Source organism: Dysidea avara, chromosome 2, assembly GCF_963678975.1.
Source record: "Dysidea avara chromosome 2, odDysAvar1.4, whole genome shotgun sequence".
NCBI lineage: Eukaryota > Metazoa > Porifera > Demospongiae > Dictyoceratida > Dysideidae > Dysidea > Dysidea avara.
In genome coordinates, this window is record NC_089273.1 from 22,664,936 (window position 1) to 22,692,221 (window position 27,286).

At 38.8% G+C, this 27,286-nt stretch overlaps 3 long non-coding RNA genes across 5 annotated transcripts; 1 reads left to right on the forward strand and 2 right to left on the reverse strand.

Moving 5' to 3' along the window:
• Positions 1-16,046: 16,046 nt before the first annotated feature.
• On the reverse strand, positions 16,047-16,957 carry LOC136243671 (uncharacterized). 3 transcript variants are annotated; one of them, XR_010694949.1, is made up of 6 exons: positions 16,925-16,957; positions 16,630-16,874; positions 16,506-16,579; positions 16,391-16,458; positions 16,292-16,335; positions 16,047-16,235 (listed from the first exon to the last, which is right to left on the reverse strand). It is a non-coding gene; the product is annotated as an uncharacterized lncRNA (long non-coding RNA). The 3 variants fall into 3 exon arrangements; XR_010694948.1 differs by having other exon boundaries at positions 16,630-16,685; positions 16,730-16,951; XR_010694947.1 differs by having other exon boundaries at positions 16,630-16,951.
• A 3,825-nt stretch (positions 16,958-20,782) lies between these two features.
• On the reverse strand, positions 20,783-25,755 carry LOC136246877 (uncharacterized). Its single transcript, XR_010696887.1, has 3 exons — positions 25,671-25,755; positions 25,346-25,401; positions 20,783-21,533 (listed from the first exon to the last, which is right to left on the reverse strand). It is a non-coding gene; the product is annotated as an uncharacterized lncRNA (long non-coding RNA).
• LOC136246878 (uncharacterized) lies at positions 22,703-24,781 on the forward strand. Its single transcript, XR_010696888.1, has 3 exons — positions 22,703-23,015; positions 23,077-23,164; positions 24,370-24,781. It is a non-coding gene; the product is annotated as an uncharacterized lncRNA (long non-coding RNA).
• Positions 25,756-27,286: the final 1,531 nt, after the last annotated feature.

Genomic DNA, 27,286 nt, shown 5'->3' on the forward strand with positions numbered 1-27,286 from the left:
AACCCTGGAACCTCTGGAACCCTGGAACCTCTGGAACCTCTGGAACCATGGAACCTCTTGAACCCTGGAACCTGTGGAACCCTGGAACCTGTGGAACCCTGGAACCTCTCGAACCCTGGAACCTCTGGAACCCTGGAACCTCTGGAACCCTGGATCTTCTGGAACCCTGGAACCTCTGGAACCCTGGAACCTCTGGAACCTCTCGAACCATGGAACCTCTTGAACCCTGGAACCTCAGGAACCCTGCAACGTCTGGAACTCTGGAACAGTGGAAAATCTGGAAACCTGGAACTTCTGGAACCCTGGAACCTCTGGAACCCTGGAACCTCTGGAACCCAGGAATCTATGGAACCCTGCAACCTCTGGATCCCTTGAACCTCTGGATTCCTGGAACCTGTGGAACCCTGGAACCTGTAGAACCTGTGTAACCCTGGAATGTCTGGAACCCTGGAACCTCTGGAACCCTGGATTCTCTGGAAACCTGGAACCTCTGGAGCTATGGAACCTCTCGAACCCTGGAACCTCTGGAACCCTGGAACCTTTGAACCCTGGAACCTCTGGAACCCTAGAACCTCTGGAGCCTGTGGAACCCTGGAACCTCTGGAACCCTTGAACCTCTGGAACCCTGGAACCTCTGGAACCCTGGAACCTCTGGAACCCTAGAACCTCTGGAGCCTGTGGAACCCTGGAACCTCTGGAACCCTTGAACCTCTGGAACCCTGGAACCTCTGGAACCCTGGAACCTCTGGAACCCTGGAACATCTGGAACCTCTGGAACGTCTGGAACCCTGGAACCTCTGGAACCCTGGAACCTCTGGAACCCTGGAACCTCTGGAACCCTGGAACCTCTGGAACCTCTGGAACTCTCTAACCTCTGGAACCCTGGAACCTCTGGAACCTGTGGAACCCTGGAACCTCTGGAAACCTGGAATCTCTGGATGCCTTGAACCTGTGGAACCCTGGAACCTGTGGAACCCTAGAACCTTTGGAACCCTGGAACCTGTGGAACCCTGGAACCTCTCGAACACTGGAACCTCTCGAACCCTGGAACTTGTGGAACCCTGGAACCTCTGGAACCCTGGAACCTCTGGAACCCTGGAACCTCTGGAACCCTAGAACCTCTGGAAACCTGAAACCTCTGGAACCTGGGAACCCTGGAACCTCTAGAACTTCTGGAACCCTGGAATCTCTGGAACCTTGGAACCCTGGAACCTCTGGAACCCTGGAACCTCTGGAAAACTGGAACCTCTGGAACCTCTGGAAACTCTGGAACCATGGAACCTCTGGAACCTCAGGAACCCTGCAACGTCTGGAACTCTGGAACACTGGATCATCTGGAACCCTGGAACCTCTGGAACCCTTGAACCTCTGGAATCCTGGAACCTGTGGAACCCTGGAACCTGTGGAACCTGTGGAATCCTGGAACCTCTGGAACCCTGGAACTTTGGAATCCTGGATCCTCTGGAACCCTGGAACCTCTGGAAACCTGGAACCTCTCGAACCCTGGAACCTCTGGAACCCTGGAACCTCTCGAACCCTGGAACCTCTGGAACCCTGGAACCTCTCGAACCCTGGATCTTCTGGAACCCTGGAACCTCTGGAACCCTGGAACCTCTGGAACCTCTGGAACCATGGAACCTCTTGAACCCTGGAACCTCAGGAACCCTGCAACGTCTGGAACTCTGGAACAGTGGAAAATCTGGAAACCTGGAACTTCTGGAACCCTGGAACCTGTGGAACCCTGGAACCTCTGGAACCCTGGAACCTCTGGAACCCAGGAACCTATGGAACCCTGCAACCTCTGGATCCCTTGAACCTCTGGAATCCTGGAACCTGTGGAACCCTGGAACCTGTAGAACCTGTGTAACCCTGGAATGTCTGGAACCCTGGAACCTCTGGAACCCTGGATTCTCTGGAAACCTGGAACCTCTGGAGCCCTGGAACCTCTCGAACCCTGGAACCTCTGGAACCCTGGATCCTCTCGAACCCTAGAACCTCTGGAACCCTGGAACCTCTGGAACCCTAGAACCTCTGGAAACCTGAAACCTCTGGAACCTGGGAACCCTGGAACCTCTAGAACTTCTGGAACCCTGGAACCTCTGGAACCTTGGAACCCTGGAACCAGTGGAACCCTGGAACCTCTGGAACCCTGGAACCTCTGGAACCCAGGAACCTATGGAACCCTGGTACATATGGAACCTCTGGAATCTGTGGAACCCTGGTACCTGTGGAACCCTGGAACCTCTGGAACCTCTGGAACCATGGAACCTCTTGAACCCTGGATCCTCAGGAACCCTGCAACGTCTGGAACTCTGGAACACTGGATCATCTGGAACCCTGGAACCTCTGGAACCCTTGAACCTCTGGAATCCTGGAACCTGTGGAACCCTGGAACCTGTGGAACCTGTGGAATCCTGGAACCTCTGGAACCCTGGAACTTTGGAATCCTGGATCCTCTGGAACCCTGGAACCTCTGGAAACCTGGAACCACTGGAACCCTGGAACCTCTGGAACCCTGGAACCTCTCGAACCCTGGAACCTGTGGAACCCTGGAACCTCTGGAACTCTACTACATAATACACTTTATAGTAAAATTCCGTAGGCAGTTTAGCAACTTTGTTCCAAGTAATGGTCATCCTTAGCCTCCTCACCGGCAGCAGCAGCTACCCCAGCCTTAGATGCAGCAGCGGAAATAAAAGAAGGCTGAGTTGTGCAACAAGTTGGTATGACCCCATTTATAGAATCCAGATGAGTGGATGTGGCTCCAGTATGTCTAAACAGTTAACAAAAATATGTACTAGAGTTGCAATGTAATAGTATACTATTTAAATACAACAATACATAGTCTCCATTGCATCACTATTAAGCGACACTAAGTGGAGGATATCGTTGCATCTCTAGTATGTACACTCTATCAGTACAACCTGTCTTAATGGCCACCAGTATAGAAAGACAACCTCTCTTGAAAAGCCAATTCCAAATTGAGAATTTATACACTGCTACCTGCTTATTGAGTGAAGGTGGCAATAAACAAGTTCCACCGTAATTTATACATGTGATCAGATCCTGTATTATTCTGCCAGTGGAAGAGAAACACTTGGCCAGGACAAAATGTGACCCAAATGTCCTGGATGATCAACACTCAACCCACTTACGACCCAGTGGCACAATGAAACTGAATATTTATAGAGAATACAATCATAGTTACAACATGTGAATACAAGATATGCTACGTACCATTTTAGCATTTCAAGTCACTACATTATGTACAGACCAGTCAACAATACTTCATAGTGCCCATCAGTTAACCTGAAGAACAATAGTTACAAAAAAATAAAAATGCATATAAGTACAGTAAAACCTCATTAATGGGGCCAGCTCTGGGATCAAAAAAATTGACCCTAATAACAAGGTGGCCTTAATAATGAGGTCATAAAGTACTGCTTAGCTATGTTTGGGACCTACTAGAGGTAGCCAATATAACGAGTTGGTCTTATTAAAGAGGTGGCCGCTAAGTGAGCTTTCACTGTACCTACCGTTGACAATGGTACACAATAGTAATGGTTAACAATATACACTGAAACCTTACTCAGGCTGCTTTACGGTCAACCTTGTAGCAGATTACTCTATACACGAAATGACACATTCAGGAATTGTATTTAGATAGACAATAAAGTAACGCATTGTGACTTGAATACTCATGATGTGTCACTGCTAGGCAGTATCTGATATGGCTACCATATATACGGCACTGCCGAAGCACAACGTTGCTCTTGCTCGCACGCACAATTTTGCTCATTCAAGATTTTAAACATTGATAATTTAGGGGCATGGCAACTGTTTCACTCAGAAGACTGTGTCTCAGCTGTTCCCTTATGAGAATTGCAGTCAAAACAATTGCCATGCCCCGTAATTAGTGATTTTTAAAATCTCAAGCAAACTTGTATGTGCGAGCGAGTGCAACATTGTAATTGAGCAGTAATGTACCTGAGTAAACCACATAAGTAGGCGCATCTTACAACACCAGAACTCCATCATATTTTGCGAATTCTAATCGAACATGGTTGTCTCAAACTCAGAAGTATGCTAGACATCAATGTACTGTAGTATAGAACAATCTGCTTCATAGATTGAAGGACCAATGTCATTTACAAACTTTTATGATGCCACCAATACTTATTTTTTGTCTTTTGAATGATTTTGTAATTGTTGTAAATAATTTACGTACATGTGTGTTGTATTCATTTTTTGTTTTGTTTTGTATGCGTATTATTGTTCTGATATTATGTATGTTTGGATTGTACTGTGTGTATTTTGCTTGTATGTATATGTTTATGTATGTGCTTGTATGTATGTATGTCCCTCCCTCCAATGAGGAAGAGCGGCTGTGCCGACCATTGAGAGGTTAAACTTATCAATCAATCAATCAATCAATCAATCAATCAATCAATCAATCTATCAATCAATCAATCAATCAATCAATCAATCAATCAATCAATCAATCAATCAATCAGTAAGATAGTTACTTTTAAGCCTAAGTTTCTTGGCTTATATATCTTCACCTTGTGGAGGAGCCAGCAATACTTCTGATTAAAAATTAAATTACTAAACTTTGTGTCAGGCCTTGAAACTCATGAAAATATGAACATTTCACTAGCATTTATTACAAATTCGCCTGAAACTAAAGCAAATCAAAGTCAAGCTAGCTGTGAAACAGCCACCCAGCACCTTTGTGTGTACTAAGTGCCTCTAAAATAATTATCATGTAGCTGTTGTTTAAGACATCCAGAACCTTTACAACAGCTTTTAAGACTTCACAATCATCTGCAAAGGCAAAAATGGCAAAAATCAACAGTGAGATACTACTAAGAGGTGATTATTTGCTGCTTCAAATATGCAGCAACTATCACTCTTGAAGATAATCTGGCTCTCCCAATCACCTACGACTTAGCTTGTTTGTGCCCCTCCCCTTGCCAGCTCCTGGATCCGCCTCTTACTGTGGAGGGGCGGATCCACGAGCAGGCATTAGATATTTGGTATTTCATGTGTTGAAGGCATTCCAGGGCTTCTGGTTGTCTGAAATCTTACCACAGTTTACTCAGGCAGTGTTGTGGTCACCACTAAACCACTGGAATGCTGTGTTACGTTCTTCTTATACTTGGCTACTATATTCTGAAACATATATATCCTATAGATAATGACTTCATCACTTTCTTTATCAGGAGCTTGTAAGGGCCAAAAGTTAAAATATTTACACTTTTAGCTGACAGCCAACTGCCTACGTCTGAAGCAGTGCCTTTGGTGCTGTACCAGATTTTCTGCCCCCTTGCTGCCAGCACTCACTGTGTCACACACTAAGGCCACTCCAAATAAATTCTCTGTTTCCCGTTCTGGATTCAAGCACATTTACATGCGGGCGGGCGGTCCATTTTCATTATTTCATTATAAGATTGGCAGCTTTTCAAGCCACTATTTTCCTGGCACAGCCATAAAAAAGCTGCATAAAGGTATGCTTAAGCTTGTTTCCTCCTGTTTAAGTTGCAAAATAGCACAAACGTGAAGTCTGTGCCAATTTGATAGCACTGCTGACACGTTAGCTGACACCATTTCAAGATGGCTTTTACTGAGCCTATCAGTATGCATAAATAACCGGAAATAATGGAAGAACATGGAATAATGGAATATTTAAAGCTGACAGTAACTAGATGCGAGTGGTGGATGGAAACAGAGAATTTATCTGGAGTGGCCTAATATCCATCTCTATAGCCAGTTGGAACAGCATGCCTCAAATGCAGCCACCTCCTTATTAAGCTAGGTCAGAAAATTTTGTCCCTACCTGAACAATGACCAGTTGTCACTGTACTATTTGTGATTAGTGATCATGAAGGATTATTTACTAAGATACTAAGATATACATACGCTACAACCTCCAAATATAGCAGTAAAATTTTCACCCTGGTCCAAAGTTGCTAATCGCCTTTTACAATAAAGTTTTATGGCACTAATAGATGTATAGTTAACAGGGGCGTATCTAGACTAATTCTGATTCCCGGGCAAACCACTAACCTTGCAAGCAACTAAATGAGCAACCTGTGGGATGTTCATACGTACACTCATAAAAATTTGTTTTTAGTGCAAAGCATGGCTAGCTATTCTGTATAGCTGCTAACTCTATCTGTATGGTGCATGAACATAAGCATTTATGCAGCCTATCTAGCTAATCGCTATTGTTACCTAATCGATTGTGGGACGTATATGTAGTAGTAATCACGTGCAGCGCCACAACACGCTTAAGAAATCTTGTGTGATAAGTCCTACATTGAAGATGTGTCTCTCTAAACATGACAATTCATCCACTGACTGGCTCTGCTTCAGTGAACTCAGGTCTACAAAAAATGGCGGCAAAACTGGCAAAATCCTGGTGATCTCCCACCACTGCGACTAATACAATTGTGTTTTAATAATAGCTCACATCACATATTACACTCCACTCCTAAATCGTACAACACTGACTCCATACCTCACTCCATAATGTTCCCCTTGTCACGTTGCATCTAAATAAATTCGGTCGCTATTAGAGGACTCTGTTTCACGCACCTCGCACCATCAAACAATAATCAGACAATATCCAACTAACAGCCAACTGTGAACACTCACACGTCACGTGGAGAACACATGGTGCCATTTTCTGATTTAAACTGAGCGCGCAGCGATAATTTACTTCATATATGAATTGTATGTCTCTGTAATCACTATAGCCTCTACTGTATGTAATTCCAATTCTGTAAAGCAATTATTAAATATTAAATTAAATTAAATATTGCAGCGCACCCCTTTTTAGAGAGGGTGCAAGTGTCGATGGAAGGCAGAAGCTGTTGGCTAATGGTGTAGAATTAATGTTAGCGGGGGTGGGGTAGGATTTATGTGCTAAACGCGATATTTTGAGTAGCTGTGTGGCCCAACCATTTTCTGATGCCCAGGCAAAGTGAAGTGATGCCCGGGTAAATTCCCGGGTATTCCCGGGGTTAGCTACGCCACTGATAGTTAAACTCACCATTTTATCTCTCAGTGGCATTAAATCCCTTCAACACTAAAACACAACCTTCAGGCGACGAGACAACAACCTAAAGACCTTAAGGGTCTCGCCGGTCGCGATTACAGCCTATTCTGATGCGCTTATTTAATAGTAATATAAATTTTAAAGCCTTTTATTAACAAAACTCAATAGGACATAATTACGTTCCGCTCTATTGTCTCTCTACATACTTGCAATTGCCATTTCTGTACTATTCTCATTTCATTTCATAAGAGCTCGTACTGATACGGGCAAGGCGTGGCTTTTCCGCTTGAATTACTCTATGATCGAGATACTCTAATAGAGTAGTCAATCACTCTAAAAAACAGTCACATTTCTACAAGTGCTGTATTTTTATATTGTGAAGTCTGTAAGTAGCTAGTAATTAAAGCAATGCTAGGTAGAAGATGTAACTATGCTTTAACTTTTATTGACTGCTCTATTAGAGTATCTTGATCGTTAAGAGGAAAGGTAAATTGCTACTAAGGATTTACTATTTTTTTTTGTTTTTTTAAAGATACTAAGACAATGATAATGTAAATAAACACTTAAACAGTGGGCAGAGAGGCTAACTGTGCCCAGTCCTGGGATGATGGTATTGTTTCCATTACAGAAGCAGCATTGCCACGTTGAACATCAATGGCAACCTTCTGAATCAAAAAAATTGGGTGGCCCTATTATCACCAGACTGTTCCATCACCCAGGAACTTATCCGCCTCACTAATGAGCGTGCACATGATCCCCAAGCACCCAAGGTCTCAACACATAAAGGGGAGAAGTGAAATGATGGAATCAGAGAAGAATACTTTCTGCACTTAGCTGACTCTGCACAGTTTTCCAGCCGGCTGGCACCACTTGCAGAAGTAGATAAATTAGATGAGGCTAGGGTGTCTGAACAGGTAATTAGTCCCAGAGCAAGGGTAAGCCCCGTGACCAAGGAATCAATGACATGGCATCTGGCCTCTTACCATCATTACGACACATACCGACTGGCTCCAAAACAGTAGGAACACCTCCAGACACCAGAGCACGACGAATAGTTTCATTCACTACAGCGTGCCGAGGAATACGGCCTCCATTACGCCTGCAAGATAAACCGTGAGTTCCAAAAACATCAACTTTATTGCCACAAACACACGTATGCTCGACAACAATGGGAATGTTCTATACCATATACGTATTTTGTACCATACGCGTATGGTACATATGCGTATACGCGTACGGTACAACCATACGCGTATGGTACGGAAAATCGTACCATCTGAGTATAGGCTATAGCTAACCTGCTTTGTATATAATATCAAGCAGAAGGTTTTTATACTGTCGTACCTATTGACTATGCCGGATGGCACTCTGCTTTCATTTCTTTTTTGGGAAGAGGGAGTGGGAAGGGGCCCGGATAGTCTCTTAGCAGTTTCTGTAATTCAGTCAAGATCGAGCTAGCTAGGAATATACCTCTATAGAGCAATCATATTTTGGTCTGATTAGCTATTCTATTCTCTAGAGCTGAGATGTATTTTGTAATTAAGATAGAAATTGCTTTACTGCATGATGCAAACCTACACTGTTAAAACTGAGGTGGTCATAGCACACTTAACCAGCAGCACACCCTTTGGGTGCAGGTACACTTTCAGGATATAGTGTGTGAAGCACACAAGACAAGCAGTGTGACTGTATATTGGTGTACATGGCATCCTTTATCATTTAGAGGTAGTAGGATGTATAGAAAAGCATCAATTTTTATGTGCTATAAATAAACTTATTTTGTGCTAAGCCATTAAACAGACACACTACAATAAAATGTGTATTCGTGTATAATTATGTGGTATGCCCTAAATGTGCTGTACATAGCATGTACTCTTGTGGTATATGTGATATGTAGGAGATGATTGTCCACATTTGTCCATTAGTTAGCAAATATGAACCCATTTGTCCATTAGTTAGCAAATGTGAACCATCATCTCCTACACATCACATACTTCGCTGAAGTATGTGATGCGTGTGTGTGCGTGATTTGCACAAAAACACATTTATTGTAGTGACAGTTCAAGTCGATGAACAAAGCCAGTTTGTTTGTATCAATAAAGTAACCAATTTGCATCAACCGAGAATAAAACTCTTGATTAACATTAACTCATAGAATTTCCATTAGATTAATCCAGTGAACAGTAGAGAGATGAAAAAGATAATCAGTGGGGGCCCATACATATCTTAAGGTAGCTTCAGCTGAGTGAAATTAAACCCACAATCAAACTCCAGGCTTGGTGATATAGGTTTATTATACATTTTGAAGCAATGTTTCGGATTGGAAAGCAGTAAGTTGCTGACTGACTAATAGTGTTGTGTACTGTTTGTAGATTGTTGACATTCCAGGAATGTTACACCAATTGTGAAACTGCAGATGATGTAATATTTCACAATTAATAATACTATGATGAGTGGTTGACTTTAATAATAAAGCTGTCACATTCCACCCTTCCACTCCTGAATGCATAAGTGCTTTTTTTCTCCACAGTGGAAATGCTATATATTACTTTGAAAGTACACAAGCTGGTATACTATAGTAATGTATGTTCTTTAGAATAGTCAAGTTAATTATCTAGCTGTTGCATAGCAACCATATACACTGAAAACGCATTGTAAATTTTTATTTTTATTTCTTCTTCCACGCAGTACATTGTGGCTGCAATTGCTACACATATATTACTTCCTATTGGATTCATGATCCATTGTTTAATTGATATAATGAAAATTCAAAAATCAGGCCATTATTACATAATGCTACTCCTCCTTCATACCTGTAATAGAGTTTATGATGTAATGTAATGATGTGACATGATGTAATAATTCATTATGCATATACTTGTAATATTAATATTGTGTGCTGTAGTTGTAAGAGTTATAGTTGTTATTGTGTGCTTTCAATTATTGATGAATAATATTATGTACAGTGGTCTGTTCTGCTTATAAAAGATTTGCCCAAGAGCCTACACTTCCCTACAATTATAGAACAATACCCACAATATGTGATAGCAGCCATATTAATTAATTTGCATCCATTGGAAATTATAGCCAATTTTTTACAGTCACATATATGTATATTATTTCATTAAATATTTTATTCTATTGTTGTTACATAATCTATTGTTTAGCTTTAATTTGTTAGTACACTATAGCTTCCACTTAAAAATGGGTATTTATGCCTGATGGCACGCACTAAAGGAGTGTTGAGTAGACAATTTTAATCAGATGAGCTCGAGAAGTACAATGTAATGATTGCTCAAACAGAGGAAGATCTGGAGAATTCTGATACAATAACATCGAGGGAGGTAGCAAAGAGATTTTACTGTAGAGAAAGCAATATTCCAGTTTGCAAATTAATGTAAATCTAGCTGTAGCGTAGCATTATTAGCATAATTAATTGCATGTGCAACAAATTCTTTTTAAACTGAATCTTTGCTATTGAATGAGGCATGCACATTGCCTACTGAGGAAAACATAACATGGCAGAGATTTGATGGTGAGTTTATGAGTTCTAATGAATATTTCAGTAACGAATGTATGTATATATATATATTATCTGGCATTGTTTGATTGTTAAGTGTGTTGTAACCACTCACTACTTACTGTGGATGGGACAATGTGTTTAGCTACTCTTATCTGAATGTATAGCTATACTCTTTAAAGTTAACAACATCCACGTTAATTTGTGCTGTAGGTCCAGTGTGATGAATGTGAGTGGTGGTACTACTTACAGTATGTACAAACAAGAAAAGTACGCAAACATAAATTGGATCCTCAAAAGAAGAAGAGTGTATATAATAGATAAAGATGCAAAGACAGTGAGGGGCCATGTTGCACAACTGATAACACTTACAAAGTTCATTTGTCAAGTTGTTAGCTTTGCACAAGCAGTGCAAAGCTAGAAATGTTTGTAAAGATAGCCCATTGTAGCTAGGTGATGGCAAGGCTAGACGACACTGAGAAAAGGCATAATACGCATATGGTACGTACCATACCAGTGTGCGAAATAACGTCCGGACACCGGACAATTTCCGGTCAATTACACTAGGTGTCAGGTCATCATTGAATTTGTCCGGAAATAATGTCCTTTCAAAGTTTATAATGTTAGCATTGGGCTAGGAGGGAGGCCAGACATGATGGTATTGACATGTAATTAAGTTATTTGCTTTTGGTTTGTACTGACCACAAGGGTATGCCCAAGATGTACTCTGAGGTTAACAGTTTTACTATGTTGTGCCAGCCTACTTGTCTCAGTCACCTGTACTGCAGTAGTAAAATGTATATTTAACCTGATTACAGTTAGTAGCTTTTACTTGTGGTATCCATGATCACCTGTACAACCAGTTTTTAAGCTAGAATGAACAAGACATCAGTGCATCTATTTATATTAGGGATAGAGCCATTATATATTCTAAGCCATGGCAGCTGCCAGCATAAGCAAAGTTTGACCACATAGCTTTATCATTCCAAGGCAAGCCCTGACTGAAGTCCTTATGGTTCCTTTCCTACAAAGGCCCAATTTATTGCATAGAAGCCCTTTCATGTGGCCAGTAGATACCTTTAAAATGCTGTACTATCAGTATCAGTGAGTGGTTGACAAGTAATCAGCTGTACAGTACATTGGTGGCCCCAGTGTTTGATACAAACATACAAGTGGTAGAAACATAGGAAAGGAGAAACAATAGAAGTTAAAATGTCCAGTCAAATTGCTTAATGTCCACTCAAGTTTTGCAATGCCCTGACAGTACGACAGGACATGTCTGAAAAGTTATTTCGCACACTGCCATACGCGTATACCTATACCGTACGCGTATGGTACGGAAAATCGTACCGTACGCGTACGGTACAAAATACGCATATGGTATAGAACAGGAACACCGAGACGTAGACCAAGAGCAATCCTCAAAGCTTCATTGTCCAGCTTAGTGCCCAAGGAAGTACAGGTAGAGAGAGCATCAAGCCACGCACCAGACTCTGAGGAGGAAACTGACTGTAGACGAGTTAAAATGGGTGTTAGTTGACTGCAGTTGCATGCCACTAAAATTACAGTTTTATTTTAATATCCTGTCACTGTAATCTGGGGTTTCTGTCTAAACCATCAAAACTCACCTACTGTTTTCAACATTGTATGCTTATTCTAGCAAAAAGTATTGAAACACCATCCAAAAACAGCTTGTAGCTGTGAAAGAAGTGTGTGTCCAAGTAAAGCAGAGTTAACTACAATAAAAAAATGATATCATAATGCGGCTATGTGCGAGGTGTGCAAGATGTAAAATTAATATTATGTAATCAGATAATACAATATTATTGTTAAAGTGTTAATGGGAACTATGTGATATTGCTAGTTTTTAAGTGTGTGAGCATCCTCCATAAATGCCACACAAATTTGATTCTCAATAAGGCAATGTGTATAGAATCTCTGATAGCAATAAATAGTTTGAGCTTGGCCATCTTTCCTGTATACGACAATGCTATGAACAAAGGAAAGGCGGCCAAACTCAAACTGTTTATTGCTATCCGAGAATCTATACACATTACTTCATTGGGAATCAAATTTTTGTGGAATTTATGGAAGATGCTCATACATTAAAAAACTAGCAACATCACATAGTTCTCATTAACACTTTAACAATAATATTGTATTATCTGATTATATAATTAGTTAATATTAATTTTACATCTTGCACACCTTGCACATTGCCGCATTATGATATAATTACTTTTTGTCGCTGTTAACTCTGCTTTACTTGGACGTGCACTTTTATACAGCTACAAGCTGTTTTTGGATGGGATTGGAATTTTCTAACTTAACAGCTGATAAATGGAATTTGCTTTAATCTATTGTTTGTGGGACTTGTTTACACTTGAGTCATGTGTGACAGTGTGAGCATCTGTATGCTGTGTGATACTGTTAGGATTATTGTTCAGCCATCACTTACAATTGCAGATATTTCTAGGCTTGATTATTTGCTAAAATGTCACCATCAGTGCTTTAAAAATGGCAGATTTCAAGTTTCAGTAAATTACCTCATTACACTTCATATACCAGACATGATAAAGAACTTTGGGCCACCTCATTCATTTTGGTGTTTTAGTTTTGAAAGAATGAATGGTGTTCCGTCTGGCCTTCCAAATAGCAATCGCTACATTGAATTGTTTACCAAGTTTCTTCAAGACATTATATGATATTGAATCTGTGTTGCCACAACTAGTTTGCCACACCGCAATAATATTATTCTGCCAGTTTCAATGGACATGTCATCTCCAGCAGTGCATCCTTCACTGTTAAATTTCCATGTTAAGTATATCTTTGCCACTTCTAGGCAGGAAGTATGACTTACAGAAGTCCATTGATAAAAGCAACACAACTATGTTTGGATTTGATTAGAAAGCCAAATATTTACCCCTTCATAGATTCAATGTGAAAATTAGCAAAGAATTTATCTAAAGTTACTCTTCTTCTATGAGCAGTTACATGAAAGAAGGTCAGTAACTGTCATTCTATGTAAATATTTGAATATTTTGTTCAGTGAATGCATGGTTTGTTACTTACTTTAGATCTCGGTGGGTCAACATAATAAAAGCATACTTTGCTGTTTTTGATTCAGAGCCCTATCCATATTATGGAATTGTCAGATTCTTTTTCAAGTCATCAGTGATGATAAAAGGAGACAATGTTCATTCCACTGAAACAATAAAATCACATGGCTTGACTTATGTACAGTGGTTACAATTCTACAATGACTCACAGCAACCTTTCGTTTGCGTAACAGATAATTATTATGAAGGAGATGAAATTATAAGTTTACGACAATTTTTATCAAGATGCATACAGTGTATTGCTCAAGGCATACAGTAACAGTGCATACAGGTTTGTTGTTGAATTGCCAGCATGATTATAGCTGTACTATGTTGTATAGTATGTAAGGCTACTAAACAGATGCATATGTATTATATAATATGTAGTTAATAATTCTACAAAGTTTCTTACTGTACACTAAAATTGTCTGTAAAACTACACTAAATTATTTGGCATTTGTTTGTAAATTGTAGAATTATTCTTTTTCCAAGATCTGACTGTGTAATATAACTTAGTAGTTTCTCTGTACTTTTTAATGTGCTGTGAAATAATTTGTATAATATTACTATGACTCAGAAGGAGGTTGGACACATTTTAAGTTCCCCAAAACAAATGCAAAACTAGTTTTATTGAAGAGGTTTATACATTGATCTTTGTTTAATTTGGTAAAGTATCATTGTTCTATTATAGAATATTTACATAAGAATTCTGGAGAAGTTCTACACACCAAACCGCAACTTGTTTATCTCACTGCAATCACCAAGCTCTTTTACAAAACAAAGTACATCACCTTGAAGCTTACACGAAGCACCATCTGAATATCTAATCAACCACAGCCAACCCCATCTTGTTTCAAATTTGTATTGTGAGACTACTCAGGGTCATGTGAAATACTAAATAAAATAATGCAATTAAGGGCAATATATTTATGTGGGCCTTAGAGCACATCCAAACTCCTCTGACTATGACTTATCTTAGTAGAATCCCATACACAATTCAACTGATGGTTTCTAAGTACAGAAGGATACCCTGCAAAAAAGTGCTTTCTATTCCTCAGGTACTTTTCTATGATGCTCTTGATGATAAGAAATTGGTGTATATCACGTGAAATTTGGTACACTTAACTTCTACCATTCGAGAGCTACAATCATACTGAATAATTAAAACTAGCATTTCTCAATACTTTCAAATAGGCGATATGACCAGTTTTTTTGTCAGACTGGGTCACATAAACATTTGAATCCAAATAGTCTACAACTAAAGTTTCCACAATTGCAAACTACAAATTAGAACCCAGAAAGTTTGTGTCTATCTATGTCTATCATGTCCTTATATTACATCATTATGATGTAATACTAATATCCTGTGGTAATAAATGGTATTATATTGGTAATATGGGTAATATGGGTAATACTGGTAATATGGGTAACATGGGTAATATGAGTACTACGGGTAATAAGGGTAATATCGGTAATATGGGTAATACCGGTAATATGGGTAATACTGGTAGTATGGGTAATACGGGTAATATTGGTAATGTTGGTAATATGGGTAATGCGGGTAATATGGGTAATATTGCTAATATGGGTAATACTGGTAATAAGGGTAACATGGTAATACTGGTAATATGGGTATTACTAGTAATATGCGTAATACCGGTATATAGGTAATACCAGTAATACAGGTAATATGGGTATTACCGGTAATATGGGTAATACCGGTAATATGGGTAATACGGGTAACATGGGTAATATGGGTAAAACCGGTAATATGGGTAATACAAATAATATTGGTAATGTTGGTAATATGGGTAATGTGGGCAATATGGGTAATACTGGTAATATGTGACCGAATTTTGGAAAATCACCCATATGGGCGCATTTGACACCTAAAATATTTAATGATCAAATCACAAACTTTATAGTGCAAATTTACTTGCTGATGATTTTAAGCTATTCTCAATACTTTAAATTACAAGAAAATTCTTGAAATATTTTCAAAACTGTACCCTGCTCTTATTAGCAACCCACTAAATATGAAAATTCCAATTATTTCATGCGTGCCCATATGGGTGATTTTCCAAAGTTCAGTCACATATGGGTAATACTGGTAATAAGGGTAATGTGGGTAATACGGGTAATGTGGGTAATTTAGGCAATGTGGGTAATATGAGTAATACGGGTAATATGCGTACACTGTTAAAACAGTTGATTGCATATCACACCAAACTGCAGATGATATGCTTCCTCACACCGAGCATTCCATTTGTTGTGTGCATTACTGACCATTCTACCCATAGTACGTAATGCACACTGTATTCCCGGTATGATCTACATCCATAATGCATTACTATAACCATTCTAGCCATTGTATGTAATGCAGACTGTTTTTTTGGTATGATTAACATCCATTTACAATTACAAATACATATTTCAAAATATTGCTAATTATATTTATTGTTCTAGGTTTCGACACTGCATATCTGAACATCTAAGATGAATGACATCCATGGGAACTGCATACGGCTATCACTATCTTCTATTTCTGCAGTTGTTTCTATGGCATTATGGTATGCATTGTGAACAGATAAAGCCAAGAAACAATGTACTTACCATGCATGGTTTAAATCTCTTTCAGAAGCAATGTATAGCTAATTCTGTCAATTAAATATAGATTATGAATTTTAATGTAAGAATTGTACAGTATAATACCTGTTGTTATTGAATCAGTTGTGTTTTAATAGCATAAGACTGGTCTTATACATTTACAAATCGGTGTTCTGGGAAGAAAAAATGATTGATAAATCATAGCATTCCATAATCTTACCATGTTTGGTGGTCTGGCCATCCCGACTATATAGCAGTATTTCAATCCATGTCACTAGAACTAATTGCAGTTTGCTAGAAAGGATATGATATGTGACATGATAACGCCTTTGTATTGTCCGTACCTGGTGTCACTTCATCCTGACCTGTCACTTCTGTCAACACTTTTCTGTCAGCATACCTATATACAAACTAAAAGCCACTGCAAGTAACATAGTTACCAACCTGTTATCAGTGCTAGTATGTAAACCCTCGGCCGCCGGAACTGAGAGAATGGCAGTTAATTGAACCGGCCCCCTGAGCCGCCGGCACAGGAGCCTGCGGAGCGCCTTCGTACAGTTCATGGTCGACTGCAGTATGTAGCCGCCTGCTAAAAAGTTTAGTCAAGCAAGAAATTATTATCAGTATAATGAAACAAACCGAATAGTCTGGTATGGTTCAACCCAGTTGCGGCAGAGCCGCTCAGTCCATAGATCTGTAGTCTATGCTCAGTCCAACACCGGCCTACACCATGCACCACCAGCTCCGACAACTTTAAGTACAGCCCTACTCAACAACCTCCGTTTGTGAATATTCGACTCAACGTCGTATGTCCAAACGGTTGCTAACAAATTGCAGCTGTCGATAGCATCCTCACGTGAGTGTTATAGGGATGGTGACAACATAGATAATAGACATATCTATGGTGAACACGGGATGGAACATCGAATCATGTGAGTACAACAAGGTTAGTTGTGATTCCAAGTATGTGAAATCTTATCTACTGTACGATTCCTTGTCAATGTAGAGTCAATTCACCATCACTTGAGGCGCCTACGCAAAAATAAACTGAGTCGGCTAGCTACCTGAGCTACCAGACAATCACTCGCTGCCAAGTTTGTGGCGGACTACCGCTACTATGCTGCTTTTATTCCTGGTAGATATACAGTACTCATGTTGAAAGTTTGCATCATCAGATTGAGGTCACTCTGCAATTGGTAGTCACTTCCACACTGCCAGTTGATGATGGGTGATGCACTTTCAACTGGAGTAATGAACTGTGATCATCAATATTTTTCCTTCTTGATCACCATTTTATATAGAGGTTTCAGAAGAATCTGGAAACACATATTTACAGAAAGCCATTACATTTAAACTCACGTCCGTCAATAGCCATGATGTTTTACAGAACTTAGGTCACTATGGATGTATAAAACATGGGGTGCTCTATTAGCATCTTGAAAACCACCACTGCAAATTGGCCACTGAACAAGTATGTCTTTAAACACTATAACATATCCATAATATTATTGTCTGAGGAGTATTGTAGCTTAATGTGGGCTGGTGGGACGAATTTCACATTTGACCGAAATCTTTTTGGCGACTAAAGCATACTTAGTCACTGACTTTTCTTCAAAATATAGTGCTGGATAATCTTTGTTTATATGTTTATATATAATACTGACAAGCATCTATCAAGAGTTCATAATATTATGAACTCTTGCTTCCATCCTTCACTGTTTCTTTACACAGTCTCCGAAGTCAAGTTACAAAAATTCATACGTCCGGAAGTCTGAATCACATCTATTATTTTCACATGACTTCCAATGTTTCTTATAGATTGTCAGGGCTATTACATATGACATAAGGTTAGACATAATGGTGTCCTGTGATAATACATGTTTACGGATTCTTCTGAAACCTTTATGGATTAAAGTGAAAAACTAGTGAATTATCCTAATTGTAAGGTCCAAGGTTGTGTGTTTCTGCAACACCAAGCCAGCAACAAAACAGTTTCATATACAGCCAAGCCAACCCACGTTTTGTAGTGACAGTACAGGGTCAGGGCCCGGAGATTTTGAGTGGTCAGGGGGTCATGAACACTTTTATTGATCTGATGTGGTATTTCATGTGTGAAGCATGTATATGTGTGATTGAATTCATCGCTTTTACATTACATTTTGTCACTTTTGCACAAGAATTCATCATAATTGCATCGTCTGCAGTAAACTAGCCGCTTATCACAAGGTGGATCATTTTACCATAGAGAATACCACTTGAGACACTAGATACGCAAAGGCCTTCAAGTTAATTAGTTTGTTGGCGAGTGACCACACCCATCACCAATAGTTAAGCAAAAATTGCAAAGCTGTTAAAGAAGCTGTAAGAAGAATTAAAGAGTTGTTTACAACAGTTGTGCTTTAACAAGATTGTCAAGCACTTGCTATAATCTTGTTTTCGTGTTTACTGCAGCTGCCAATCTTGTTAAGGATGATAAAATCAATAGCAAAAGAGAATTCTGCAAAAGTGACAAACTCTATTGCAAATGGGACAAAATCAATTGTAAAAACCTGTAAATTCAATTTCATGTCCTCCAGTAGATTGTATTATTCATGATACAATAAATTGTGAAAGTTTAGTTATTTGAGATTTGGAAGAAATTTGCTTTACTGACCAAACTAAGATGAAGCCACTTCAACTAAATCTTTTGTTTCTCGGGCCCGACCGACCCTATATTTTTCAGCATAAAATAATTATGTTAATCACGTGATCACCTTGCAAAGAGTGATAACGCCACGAAAGAATTGCAAATTTATCTTTAAGCTCTTAAAAAGTAAGTAACACTAAATATCTCAACATATAGCTGCCTACTCACAAGTGATACAGCAACCGTAATGTAGCTTAGCCACCGCTTGACTCGCAATATCACTCTTCAGCTAGCAAAATAGCCTATTTTTATTTTACCGACCTTTATTTGGCTGAATTTCGCCCGAGAAACAAAGATTTAGTTGAAGTGGCCTAATGGTACTACTTATAGTTGGATCCCAACCTGGCTTACTTGCTACCACGTGGTTCCAAACCCACTCTCTCCATTTTGAGATACCTTTTACTAGAACAAATCACTAATAAATTCAGCTATTACCCCAGATATACCTATGATTGGAATAACCTACTCATTGACACTATAGAATCTCAATCTCTGGAAACATTTTTAGGTAACTATAATATAATTCTTATTTTGTGATTTGTAACCTCCCCGAATATATCAGTTCTAACTGTACTCTTCAGTATTCATAATCATAAGTGGCTACAGCTATGGCCCTACTTTTTTTCACAGAAACACTTTTAATTCAATTAAGAAGAAACCTTTTGCATATTAATAACCATATAATATGTGCGCTGTTCTATTACTTTTAAACTTCCATATCTGGAACGGCCATAGCACAGTACGGCTTTGATCTCTGGGTATGTACCATTCGCAATGTATTGCACCAACATATTGGAGTACATGTGCCATGGATAGTTCAATCAATTGTGCTCTGTTGTAGATAAGAAGTCACCTACTACCAGGAGATGGACTGCTAATAGAATGGTTTGATAGTAAATTGCTTGTATATGTGACTGGATCTGCGAAAATCTGACACAATAGTGCATTTTCTAGTTCCTGTTTATTAAATTCTTATGATCTACTTAGCCAAGCGTATCCTCTGAAAAAGTTTCGGCCTCACATGCCAATAACTTTCGGAGTTACAGCTCTACAAAATATCAACAACAGAAAAATTGATTTGTACAGCAACTATAGGGAAAATAAATTACAGGCACTTATTACAACTGTTGTAACTTATGAGCGAATTGACGCACTGGGCTGACATTTTCACCATCGTGTTCACCATGGATAGGGGAATCATTTACTGGGTAATTTTGTCCTTTTATCACCTTTCTTCACTACATACAAAGGTGAACTTTGTGAAGAAAAATCAATCGTGTACGATCACTTTGACGTGACGTAAATAAACGCTCATAACTTGCATCTACTGCTACGAAACAAAGATTTCCAACTCCTCTTGAGTAGGCAAATAAGACAATATCCAGTTTTTTATTGTTAGTACCTTCCTTCACTAAGAAATAAGCATTAAAAAATTATGGATTTTTTTTCGGTAATATGCAAATATTTCACCCATTTCTTCAATGCTTTATACTGTAAATATTAGAATTGCACTATTGTTTTGGGTTTTTGCAGATCCGGTCACATATGATAATGCAAGACATGTACGATCAATTAGCCCAATGCCAGTACAGTAATAAAGTTTGAAAAGCACAAGAAAGCTAACATAGCTATAATGGCTCAGGCCAAGCAGCGTAATTAGCGCAGTGGATATATTGTACTGAATCCTCTATTAGAGTATCACGATGACTAGAGTTCATTGTGATGACTGCTCTATTAAAAAGAGTAGCATCTTGATTTTTTCCAAGTCAAGTAGGAAAAGCGGTCCAGACCAGCCAGACCGTGAGCTCTGGCCCTCCAGTAATTATGACAACTACGTATAAATGATTCAAGTATAAGGATGTACATTTGAGTAGAGATCATAGAAATATAAATCCTACTACAGTCAGAGTTTTAAATTCTACTACATTATCTAAGAAACCAATGGGTGAGTATAGGTAATTCCAGTGGGTGAGAAGGCATATATGTGAAGCCACAGTGCTATCAGTACAGTGTGTTCAACTCATTTACACAATAGTGGATCACTCAATATGCATCTTTTGGCATATGTCTCAGTTCTAATTAATACAAGTCACCGGGGTGTGTCCAGGGACAACAGTAGTGACACGGTAGCAATCCTGATATACTACATGTCAGTCCTATTGTACATCCTACTGTCAATGTCTCACACTGTTTTGTTAGTTGGCATGTGTATAGCTTAGCCAAGTGGCTAAAGAATTGGCTTGGTAATCAAAAGGTTCCAAGTTTGATTCTTGGTTAAGCCAAATTCATCTTCTTGTTGTCTCAAGAAAGTTTACTTACATTGCTCCAGTCTATCCAGTTGTGTAAATGGGAACTTGGTGGCCCGGTGTCAACTGGGGAAGTAGCCCACCCAGTTATAACACCTGCATGGTATTAACTGGGGAAAAATTCCTACTGTCCATACCTCACACAGCAGTTAAAGGTCCACTTCGGACTTTGGTTGCCGAAACCTTCACCTGTGAGATATGGTACAGCCTCCTGCAGGTTACTAGTCCTGCCCTTGTCTGTGCTGACTCCTAGCACCTAAGTAGCACACAAGGTATAAGTGTAATACTTCTGCAATTAATCCACACAAGGTACAAGTTATGTGTTACTAGTAAACCCTTATATCTTGATATTTCCTTTTGAACTTATCTTGATTGTCTAACACATTTAGACAATTGAAACAAATACATATATTTTAGTTAACTGCCAATAATGTAACTACTGTAGTAAAGTAAAATTTGAAGAATACAAAATGGTAGTTTTAACACTGTGCCCAAGAGTCAAGAGGCATCTACAATATCAGTTTTTAAGGTATACACTATTATCTAGAAAAACAATCCTATCATCCTTATCTTGATTCTAGATAATCGCACACCTCTACCGAAAAGTATGTCAATAGTCATTCAACGTTATTATATATAATAAAGTGTACACCTAATTGTCTAACAGAACAGTCATTTTGAATAAATCCACATTTATGTATTGTATACTATACAGTTGTCCAACCCCTTTGTTCTCAGGCAATGATAAAAGTGTTCAGATAAGTGAATTATTTGGATGTCTGAAGCCCATACATTTATTATACAGAGCTCTGTTAGACTACTCTAATAGAACGTACACACGATCAAATAAGTCATTTTCAATTTCGGATAAACAAGGGTTAGAGGTCTGCTGTACCCAGAAATATTTGCAGTATAATATATATTTCACAGTAATGCACTTTTTATACATTAAAATTCACAGCTCATCATGATGCCTTGTAGCTCAGAATTTTTACATTATTAATTTCAAAGCTTGATCCAAAGACTTTTATTTGCTACCACATGGTTGCAAAGGATTGCTTTACTTCAAGTGTCATACTGATACCCCTGATTCAAGAAGTAGTAGCACCAAAGTAGCAATCCCTATGAAGGAGAGATGAGTAATTGATGTGACATCCTTGTAGGTGTGATATCCAAGTATAGCACACAGTTAGTGTGTGTGGGCATGGAAAAACATCTGGTAACATTTTGTTGACACTGCCAAAATTTGAATCAAAATGATGCAATACTACTTGGCAATACCACTTGGAACTGTTGCTAAGGATGTTTGACAAATATGCTGGGGGAAAACATTAAGCACCTTGCCAACAAAATACTGATGAATGTTACTAGACGTTTTTATGTACACACATGACAAGGTTACATAAGGTTACTTTCAGTGTTGTTTGCTATAATAGTATTTAGATGTATTATGACAATGCTAATGTGAGCACATATCTAAACCATCCTGTTTATTATGGCACTTTACATATATGCAATGCTGTACTTGCTACACATGACTTTTGTAGATGAGGTCCACTTGTTAGAAACTGGTGCATGAGATACGAAGCTAAGCACAAGTACTTCAAGAAAACTGCCCAGAATCTTGGTAACTTTACAAATATTGGGAAGACTGTTGCCACTAGGCACCAGCGTTACATGTGTTATAAGATGACATGCAGCACAAACTTTCTAGGAGCAGACATTGCATACGGAACAGGTATACAACTACATAATTATGTATATAATTTAATTTTAATATATCACTTTATTAATTCTAGCAACAAGCACAACAGTGAATGATGTTGAATACCGGTCTGATCTTTTACAATACTCAGCAGAGTTGCATCTCACTTCCTTATTGCAAAGGTACTACTTGTACATAATTCATTAGATTTTTAGGGCTGAAGGAATCGTAGAGTTTTAGTTTTTGAATACTATCTCACGACCCAAGTTCAATGTCAGAGGAGGTTTGCCTTGAACCAAATGTTACAACACACTAAAGTGTAACAGCATATTGCATGCCATGACAATTGTTACTTCCTAGTTATAATACAGTACAACAATACCAAGAGTTAATAATAGTAGGGAGGGAAAGTATCTAATGCCCAATAGGCCTATATAAAATGAACGCATACACCACCAGGAGTATTTCCATATTCCTTTGTAGTTTTGAATGGTGTTAATGACTGCATTACACACGTTTTGTATGGCCTCGTAAAATCAAGTCAGCAATTGGGGTGGTTAGCAGTAGCCAAGGCAGTAACAGCAACACTATGTGAGATGTTATGATGGCAACTCCAGTGCGAGATTTAAGCTACGGAAGTGTCAGGGAAGTATCGTCTGCAATATAGCTCCTTCGAGAATCAACCCACCCCTTCATCTGTTGTGATTTTTTTATCCCTTATGTTCACATTGAGCTGAATCCTGAAAAACAGCTAAAAACTAAAAGTGGATTTTTTCTCAACAGAGTTAACATTTCAGCCAACCAGATGATTATTGGTAACAGCAATGGTGTCAACAACAGACATGTACGGTTTGGCTCCATTAAAAGTTTAGGAAAGGGCTGTATTGGACATTGTACTTATATGGCTTCCCCATAGGAAATGTATTGTAAAAAGTTTGATTGGCAGTAAATATTATGTCAAACATTTGAACAAAAAGATTTTGAAATATTTTTAGCAGGTCAAGCAGTACTACAAATGAGCCAAATTTCAAGATCATGTGTAATTGCATCCATGAGTTATGAAATGTTTTTGAGGATTCAACTCAATGTGAACATACTATCAGTCAAGGCTATAGGGATTAAACATCCACTGAGGTGTATAGGCAACCTCCCTCATTTTACTACTTTTTGTGATTCCTTATGGAGCTACTTTTCCCTGTACTTCTAAGTTGATATGCTTCATGTTAGCTGTGTACACCAACAAACAAACAGTAAAACCATTGATTTCTCTGCAAACAAAATGCAATTAAATGCAGGTCATTTTAAAATACCAAGAGATAACTCTTGATACTACTATGAAAGTAATTTGTACATTGTTCAGCTGTTAATTTGTGATGTAAATTCATAGGGTTTCATATGCAGAATACAACAGCACCAGTTATTCTAAGGGAACTGTTGTAATATGCACTCTACGTGAAGATGAGCCTATCTTTGGAAAGATACTTGACATCATCATAACTGAATCAAATACATGCTTGTTCATCATTGAACCACTCATCACAAACTGTTTTAACAAGCACTGCAACTCCTATGAAGTCAACTCACTGAAGCATACACACATAATTTGTAAGCATCAGGATTTGGCTGATTACCACCCACTTACCATGAGCAAGTCATTTAATCAACATCTGGCTGACAAAAGCTTTATAACAGTTAAATATGATGTTATTGAGTAAATTAAGTCCATGCAAAATCCAAATATGTATGTGTGTCAACATATGAACTGTTTGCTGAAACAATTGATATATGCTATAATTGTATCACCAATTAATCATACAATACGATAGTAACTGTATAGTAGGGACCACAAAGCAGTAGGTGTGGCCCACAAAATAATATCACCAAAAAACCGGCCTTAATTTTCCCTGACGACGATGAGGCAGTATTGGTGAGGTAAAACTAAGCCCAAACAAGCTTTCAGATTGCCCCGAAACGCTTTAAACAAGTTGGTATAGCCTCCCTCCCTTTAGAATCACCTAAAATAACCCATACAATCTTATGGCTATTACTTTTAAGCTAGCTACTTTCATCAGAAATACAAATTCATTGCCAGAGCATATCTGTCACAAAGTCTACTGGAAGAACAAGAACATCTTAGTGGCATTGTAAAATGCTTTTAGCATGTAGAAAATGATATGTATCTATCAATGTTATGTCCCAACTAACCAAATTGGGCAGAGGCAGTGATTAGCAAAAGTAATATCTTGCCGCATCAAAGTAAAATCTGAACTTATACTGTAAAGACAGCAAATATGGTCCCACCCCTGTGGGACCACAGGTGCATTTAATAAAAGCTGATTCAGGTATATTAAATTAGTGCTTACCAGTCTTATATTTGTACTTGTAGTAGAAATCCGTCTTTTCTTCCTTCACTAAGCACCTGAAAACGAAACAATTAGAATACAAACTGGATAAGATTCAAACTTTACTGTTAACGTTGACTGTTCAAGCATAGATAGCATAAGATAAAACAGTACATAATAAACAAATACAAGTGATCTTAAATAGATAGCATAGATTCGCGCCCTATACAATCTGTTTCGAGAGTCTGTGCAGATGAAAGCGGATGAACAGTAGTAGCTAGATACAAACTCGAGCCAGTACGAACGAGGTTAGCTACAAAGTAAACGAAGTGGAATTAGAACTCACCTTGGAGATCGTCCTCCCGTTCATGGCATCCACACGGAACTTGCTGGAGTTTGCTTGAGGCGTCTACATAATGGCTTATTAAGCGCACCCAAATAACTAGTAAGAGGCGCTTATCACTGATGGGTAGTGGTATGCATAACATTCTAGCGGTTCATACCTTGACAGTATTGCATATTCGTATGATATACTTACTCTTTTAGCGTGTAATGCATACTATTTAAGTTCACACCTTTTACTAAAACAACTCCGTATGAAATGCATACATTTTGGGTGTGAAATGCGCACAGGCTTTTTAACAGTGTAATACCGGTAATACGGGTAATACTGGTAATATGGGTAACATGGGTAATATGAGTAATACCGGTAATACTGGTAATACTGGTAATATGGGTAATACGGGTAATACGGGTAATAATGGGTAATATGGGTAACACAGGTAATATGTGACTGGATCTACGAAAACCGTTCTTATCGCCCAAGACAGGAAGTTTGATTTTTTCACACAAACACAAAGCTTAATGAATGCACTATCAAGTTTCACTTCCACAGTCGGCCAGACTAAAGTGGTCTGCTTTTGCTGGCTGCTTTTCTAGAGCACAGTGGCGAGCCGTACGAGTGGTCTGTGGTCTTGATGGAGCCCTGGCCAACCAGGAGATGGCTGTGTGTGGCTGTACAGCTCTGTGGTGTTGGACAATGACCTGTGCTGTAAATTTCCTTTCATTTTAGCCAGTTCTGAGCCCTGGATGGCCTATAACTTGGCCTAATTCATCCCAGCACGTCTCTTTTCAATTTTTGAACACCATCTTGCCCGCCTTCCAGGGCCCCCGCCTCCCACCTTTCTGGAGCTCGCCTGATACAGACAACCTCGGTTTAAAAACTATCTAAAATGGCGGGAAACTTAGCTGTTGACTACTTCTTCAGTGGATGATCAGGAAGGTAAGAAATTGTTGTGAAACGTGTGAAAATTTGTTATGCGTAGCTACCACCATTGGCCAGCTACAACACACAGAATATTTAAAACCGACGTTTCTCGATACTTTTAAATGGGCGATAAGACCGGTTTTCCCAGAGACAGTCACATATGGGTAATACTGGTAATATGGTAATACCGGTAATATGGGTAATACTGGTAATATGGGTAACACGGGTAATATGAGTAATACCGGTAATACTGGTAATATTGGTAATATGGGTAATACGGGTAATAAGGGTAATATGGGTAACACAGGTAAGATGGGTAATACCGGTAATTTGGGTAATATGGGTAATATGGATAATGTTGGTAATGCGGGTAATGTGGGTAATATGGGTAATACTGGTAATACGGGTAATATGGGTAATATGTGACCTGATCTTGGAAAACCTACCTTTTTGGCACATGGGTCAATTTTCTGTTTTATAACTTAAATGAGCTACTAGGTGCTCATCTATCTTGTGTTAAAATTTCAGCTTAATATCTTTAAGCATTCCTGAGATATGGCCGATTTTCTGTACTGTACATTACAAACTAACTTTTATGGTAATGTATTGAGTTCTGTGGGTGATTAAGGTTAACAAATGGTGACAAATCACTTTGTTTACTAAAAATTCCATTGTTACCATCTAAAATACTTTAA